Source organism: Gopherus flavomarginatus, chromosome 11 (genome assembly GCF_025201925.1).
Source record: "Gopherus flavomarginatus isolate rGopFla2 chromosome 11, rGopFla2.mat.asm, whole genome shotgun sequence".
Classification (NCBI taxonomy): domain Eukaryota; kingdom Metazoa; phylum Chordata; order Testudines; family Testudinidae; genus Gopherus; species Gopherus flavomarginatus.
In genome coordinates this window covers 13,082,860-13,090,664 of record NC_066627.1, presented here as the reverse complement: position 1 = coordinate 13,090,664, position 7,805 = coordinate 13,082,860, and positions in this window count along the sequence as shown.

The window sequence follows — 7,805 nt, the reverse complement described above, 5'->3', positions numbered from 1 at the left end:
ATGTTATCTCAGTCTCTCTAACCCTAATAGCCAGTGGTTCTCCCACTGCAATGAGAAATAGGAAAAATAAGAATAGTGGAATGCCATGGTGTGAATGAGTGAACCTTCTTTAACACTTAACTTTGTTGTTTTGACATTTCATATAAATACATAACAAAACAGAACATCTGTAAATGAATGCCCAAGATGGATATAGCATATAAATAACCAAATTCAATGCTCGTTATTTGGTAAACCTGGAATCAAGCAAGTAAACAAATAAAAACCCTGAACCCGCAGAGGTCATCCAGGGTATCAACCATTAAAGTAACTAAATAGGTAAACGTGAGAACAGATCCTCTGAATATCGAAGATTAATAAATACTAAACTGCAAAAGCATGCAATAGTTTCATGTGTGACCAGATACCTTCATATATTTTCCAAGTGTTTCTATAAGACAGAGTCATTTTTCTCATTAATGCCATCAAAGAGAGCTCGCTAAGCCAGTCTGGGTAGGCGGGAGAAATTGTGATAGTATGGCTAGGTTCCTTTTCCCATTTTTAATTTGAGACTGAGATTGAGAGGGTAACATAAAGTATTAAGCCACTTGTAAGTCATTCCTATAATAGGACTTTTATTTCCATATTTCTTAACATGCTCTTAAAGGTGCAAGAATAGAAACAGACCAATATCTGAATAGAAACAGACCATGGACATTCTTGCATGAATACTTGAGCTTTCCCACTGAAAGAAGGAACTTTGAGACAGTGATAGCTGATATTTGTTCCATATGTAATCAAAGGAGGCCAGTCTTTCGTCTTGTATTATAGCTTTAATTTTTGTTCAAAAATTTTCTATCCAAATTTTTTTAAGTGTGATTTGATCCTTACACACGGGCTATCCCATAGTGTTATGAGAAGAGAATGTGTAAAAACAGATGCTATGATCATCTTAACACACTGGAGGATGCCCCATGTAGATGTAAAGATTAGATTGTTCCTTAAAGGAGTCAGTATCTCTTAAAATTTGTAATAGAAGGGAGGGAACCAAATGACATAGCTAAAATTTTTCAATCTCAAACCAGGCCAGTGTGTGTAAAAAGCTACTGGAGTGGAATGGCCTTACAATAGGACACATTTGGAATGCTATATTATATAGATACAAAACTGGCAACCTCATTAACCTTTATTTTGAACACAGCTATACTTTTGACCAATATGCTATCCCATGGAAATAAGTTTCATAGGTTAATTTTGCATTGTGTAAAAAATGTATTTCCTTTTGTTGTATTAAATCTGCTGCCTATGAATTTCATCCAGTGACCTCTGGTTCTTATATTGTGGGAAAGGGTGGATAACACTTCTCTATTCACTTTTCTTCACTATTCTCGATGAGTCCCAGATCTCTTTCCTGAGGAGTAACAGCTAATTTAGAACCCATCATTATGTATACATACTATGGACTATTTTTCCTTCCTTGCATTACTTTACACTTAACAATATTAAATTTCACCTGCTGTTTTGTTACCCATTCACCCAATTTTGTGAGATCTCCCTGTAATTTTTCACAATCCGTTTTGGAAATAGTTATGTGCAGTGGCCTGGTTTTCCTTGAGTGCTTTTCAACTCCTTGGTCATCTAGTATCCCCACTGGCTCTTGGGAAGACTTCGAACTTCTGATCTATATATATAGTTTGTTTGTTTTTTTTCATCTTCAGCAATTTGCTTCTCCCATTCTTTAATGCCCTGTTTATGGTACATTTACACTTAATCTGGCAGACTTTGTGCTACTTCCCACTATTCTTACTGGAACTGGACTTCCAAGTTTTACAGGATGCCTTTTTGCCTCCAATGACCTCCATTACTCTGCTGTTTAGCCATGGTGGCATATTTCTGGTCCTCTTATTGTACTTGCTGATTTGGGATAGACATTTAATATGAACCTCTATTATGATGTTTTCAAATAATCTCCATTCTGCTTGCAGGTCAGTTTCATCTTCTGATTTTGTTGCCTCTCTTGCTCCCTCAGAATTTCTCCATCACTGTCACCGTCCTGGTCAGATGGTCAGTAGTGTATTCCTACTGCTAAACACTTATTGTTGAAGCACAGAATTTCTATCCATAGAGATTCTATGCCACAGTTTTATTCATTTAAGATTTTTACATTATTTGACTTTAGGCTTTAAACATATAATGTCATTCCCGCACCAATGTGACCTACTCTATCATTCCTGTGCATTTTGTACTCTGGTATTTCTGTGTCCCATTGATTATCCTCATTCCTCCAACTTTCCACCAACGAAATGCTGCCTATTATATTGATATCCCCATTTGATGCCAGGTATTTCTTTTCACTCGAATTAGTAATTGGACTTTTGCCTTGATATATTAGCACTTATACATTGTGTCAATGTTCAGCTGATTACCTTCCATTGTGTGATTTTTAAATGGGACTTTATTACTTTCTACTATTCCCCATTATCAACTGCCTCTATTTTACTTATCCTCTTTACTAGGACATAGAGTCCCCCCTTTAATGAAATCATCACTGTGAGACATCTCTGCCCCATGCCAATGCCATCTGCTTTGATATTACTCTCCTTTAATGGGTTTCAGAGTAGCAGCAGTGTTCCTCTGTATCCACAAAAAAAAACCATCTTTTGTAGTGATAATCAAGATGGCCCATTTCAGACAGTTGACAAGAATGTGTGAGGATACTTAAAATGGGGAACTAGATAGAATGGCTGGGTCATTACACAAATTGAATCTATTTCTCCATGTTAAGTATCCTCACACCTTCTTGTCAGTGTGTCTGAAATGGGCCCTCTTGATTATCACTACAAAAGGTTTTTTTTCCTCATGCAGATAATAATTAATTAGCCTCTTAGAGTAGGTATGGCAACTTCCACCGTTTCATGTTCTCTGTATTTATATATATATATCTACTTACTATATGTGCTATTCTATGCATCTGATGAAGTGGACTGTAGCCCATGAAAGCTTATGCTCAAACAAATGTGCTAGTCTCTAAGATGCCACAAGTACTCCTGTTCTTCTCTTTTCACAAATAGCACAGGGTTAATTTCTCTATGAAAACAATTCTAATTGATCTCCATTGGGAGCAAAGGGAGATCCCAGCAGCAGAGGTGGCCAGGGGGAGGCTGATTTCCCCAATAAAGGATACAAGACTCCAGAGCAGGGGACATTATGGGTTTGTATTATGTACAGAGGCATGCTGGGCAGCAGGAGACAGAGTTTTCAAAGAAGATTTGAGGAACAAGTCCAGTGCTCACTGAAATCAAGGGAAAGGCTCCCATTGATCTTAAAGGGCTTTGCATCAGGTTATTCATGTTCTCTGTCTCACCACTTCTCCTACAATAAAACAACTGAACAAAAAATTTACCAGATGATCTGACCAAGAACGGTTGAGTATTAAGCATTAATAAAATGTGTTAAGTATTAACCATTAACAAAATGTGGTTTTTTTTTGAGTATTAAGCATTAATAAAATGTGGGTTTTCCTCTTTCATTAAAAAAAAATCTAACTTTTTCTGAACACTCTGTCAGTTTTGTGGACTAGGGACTTTCCTTCCCTATGTACGTGTGCAATGTCCCAGCACAATGGGGATCCCATCTCTATTTGAGTCCTTAAGGAATCACTATAGTAAAATAATAGTAGGCCTTGTGCTTCTGGTGATTTCTGATGGGGCTGACCTGGATATTACTGAACAATATAAAATGACTTCACTTTCTACTCCCAAGCCCACAATCAAATCCTTACTCCAAAGAAAGGAAATAAATACAATCTAGTCCTGTGGCACCTTTTAGTGAAGTGGGTATTCACCCACGAAAGCTCATGCTCCAATATATCTGTTAGTCTATAAGGTGCCACAGGACTCTTTGCCACTTTTACAGATCCAGACTAACACGGCCACCCCTCTGATACTAAATACAATCTAGAAAATCAAAAAATAGACCCCATCCCAAAGCAGAAGTTTATTTTATTAGTTTACACTGAAAAAGGGAAAGAACCAGAGACTCTGAATTTTTATGGATTTGAATAGAGGGAAAACCACAGTATTGAACAGCAAACTCCTTTACTGAGCATTACTCGTTCTCAATCATTAGATACATCACTCGGAGAATGAAGAAAACAGAAGGGGAAATCAAATGTCGATCATCGAATGAATGCTGCTGGGATTCAGGGATCTCCCCAATCTGCAAATTCTTCTCTGCCTGATCTCTAGTGACCTACACTGTCATCATGACTGAGCCCATGCCTATTCTTGCACTAGTTGTGGCTGATCAGCATCTCCATACCCCCCATGTACTTCCTCCTGGGGAACTTGGCCTGCTTGGAGACCTGCGACACCTCCACCATCCTGCCCAGGATGCTGGCCAGTCTTCTGACTAGGAACAAAACTGTTTCTGATGCTGACTGTACTGTGCAGTTTTATTGCTTTGATTTCCTATTGACTGTGGTGCGATTTTTTTACTAACTTTGATGGCTTATAATCAATACTTAACAATATAGAAAGCTCTGCGAAGTGCAGCCCTTATGAATAGCAGGATCTGTATGTAGCTAGCAGATGGATCTTGGCTAAAGTCATTCATAGTTTTTACTACATTAATATATTTAATGTCTTAATTAGCCTTCTGTGTCCCTAATGAAATAGATATTTTTCTGGTGATTTTGACCTAATGATTAAACTCTCCTATGGTGACATTTGTCTGGTTATCCTGGTGACCCTCATTTTCTCCTCTGTAGACATCATTTCCCCATCTCTTTTGACCCTGGAATCCTATGTTTGTATCATCTCCACCACCTTGAGAATCCCTTCCACCACCAGGAGGCAAAAGGCATTTTCCACCTGCTCCTCCCAACTTATCATATCAGTTTTCTATGGGATCCTAATGGTTGTCTATATATTACTAAACAGCAGTGCACTGAGAGCCCGGAAGAAAGTGTTTTCTGTCCCTCACACTGTCTTCATGTCCCTAATCAATCCCCTCTTCTACAGCCTGAGAAACAAGGAGACCCTAAGATCTCTTGGAAATGTAGGGTGTTGTGAGAGGTTAGGGTGACCAGACAGCAAATGTGAACAATTGTGACAGGGGGTGGGGGGTAATAGGAGCCTATATAAGAAAAAGACTCAAAAATTGGGACTGTCTCTATAAAATCGGGACATCTGGTCACCTTATGAGAGGTTGATTTGGAACGGTAATAATTATTAATTGGCTACAAATGAAGCATCAAGGTGTCCCAAGTTTTTGTCAGTCAAAATCTGTGCTTTGCGATCTTTGGATGGGAAATGGTCTGTTAGAGCCTGATGTTATTCTAAAAGGCCTGGAAATTTATCTCCCATTCTCTGGGGGCTCTTGGCACAGACACAAACCATGAGGGGAAAGGGCAGATTTCCTCTGGGATTCGAATGTTCATGGCATCAGCTTTGAGGTTACACTGTTTTAACAAACCGCACCGCAATAATTCCCTTGTGAAGGTAACTCTAAGTGCTCACCGCCAGCAGGGCCCAGGGGAGATCCCAGCAGCAGGAAGGGCCAGAGGGAGGTTGCTGTACCTGATAAACCCTGCAAAGATCCAGAGCTGGAGTCATACAAGTGTTTGTGTGATGCAAACAATCATGCTGGGCCACAGGAGAGAGAGCCATTCCTCAACAACATATAGGTATCTCCCGAGCAAAGGACAAGTCTGACTGTGAGACCAGACACCATGCAGTCTCTCCTTCATGCTTGGGATTAAAGGTGAGTGTTACCAGCCTGAGGGCAAACCTTCAAACTCTTTCTCTGACTTAACCCTTACTTTGAAAGACACGCCTGTTTGACAGTGTCCTCATTTAGTGTCTGAGTAAGGACTTTAGCATCTCATCTCAGCATGGGCAGCTAGTGATGAGCACTGTGCAAAATCTGGTCACTTAAAAGTTCAGACGGGTTCTGTGTCATCCCCCACCTCCATCGCACTACAAGGGATCTGCTCATGGTCATTCAGGGAGTCTGAGACAGAACTGGAATGGAAACCGGTATTTCCTAGTCATATTTTAGTTTGTTAACCACAAGATCATAATTATTGTTAATTATGAGTCAAATCTTATCTATCTATCTATCTATCTATGCCAATTTAGGGCCAATCGGAGGAGCCGGGGGCAGAAGGGTAATTTGGCCTGGGTCTCAAGCTCAAAGGAGCCTCAAATTTAGACACTTCTTAATTTTTTGTCATTTGATAAATTTCACTACTTGTTTTTATGCTCATCCCTGTTAGACCAAAATGTGACACACTCTCTCAGCTTAGAGCTGCAATTCTAAGCACATAAGAGATGTGATTTGGCAAAACACATTTTTTTTTTGTTAACTGACTTGGATTTTATCACATTAAAGAGTTAATTTTTTTCATAAATATTAATAAAAATATATCGGTTCTGATGGCACCAGATTAGACCATGATGAACGTGTCCTCTCAGATCAGCTAATTATGGCATGGATTGCACCCTCAGCAAGTTTGCGGATCACACTAAACTGGGAGGATTGGTAGGTACGCTGGAGGGTAGGGATAGGATACAGAGGGACCTAGACAAATTAAATGACTAGGCCAAAAGAAATCTGATGAGGATCAACAAGGACAAGTGCAGAGTCCTGCACTTAGGACAGAAGAATCACATGCATTGTTGCAGACTAGGACAGAGTGGCTAGGCAGCAATTCTGCAGAAAAGGACCTACGGGTTACAGTGGACTAAAAGCTGGATATGAGTCATCGGTGTGCCCTTGTTGCCAGGAAGGCTAATAGCATTTTGGGCTGTATTAGCAGGAGCACTGCCAGCAGATTGAGGGATATGATTATTCCCCTCTATTCGACATTGGGGGGGGGCTCATCTGGAGTACTGTGTCCAGTTTTGGGCCCCAAGCTACAAGAAGGATGTGGAAAAATTGGAAAGAGTCCAGCGGAGAAGAAAAAAATGATTAGGGGTCTGGATCAAATGACTTCTGAGGAGAGCCCGAGGGACTTGGGATTGTTTAGTCTACAGAAGAGAAGAATGAGGGGAGATTTGATAGCTGCTTTCAACTACCTGAAGGGGGGTTCCAAAGACGATGGATCTAGACTGTTTTCAGTGGTACCTGATGACAGAACAAGGAGTAACGGTCTCAAGTTGCAGTTGGGGTAGTTTAGGTTGGATATTAGGAAAAACTTTTCACTAGGAGGATGGGGAAGCACTGGAATGGGTTACCAAGGGAGGTGGTGGAATCTCCTTCCTTAGAGGTTTTTAATGTCAGGCTTGACAAAGCCCTGGCTGGGATGATTTAGTTGGGGATGGTCCTGCTTTGAGAAGGGAGTTGGACTAGATGACCTCCTGAGGTCCCTTCCAACCCTGATATTCTGTGATCCTAGGATTATATAAAGAAACCACTACTAGTGGCTGGTGCTGGATCCAGTGCATGTTGAAAGGTTGAGAACTGTTGCATTTTAGCGTCTTTATAGTTTTACATCTAGTTGACTAAGGAATTATTTATGTGTGAGAATTCCTCATTATTATCTTCATATGGTAGCTAAAAGAGGTGACTGGTTGGTTGGTTGAGCCCTAGGTGGGTACCTTGGCCATCATCATGGACTTTTGTAGTCTATAGGACGAGATTCAAGGTGAAAATTTCTGAGGACAATCTAACACCAATTGAAGTTATTGCCTTTTAGGAGCCTAGATGTTTTTAAAATCCACTAAGTGCCTAAATACCTTTAAAAATCGGGCCCTGGATGCTCTTCTAGAAGATCTCTTTTAGCCAAACACAAGGTATTGAGTTCAACATTGGGGACACGGGGG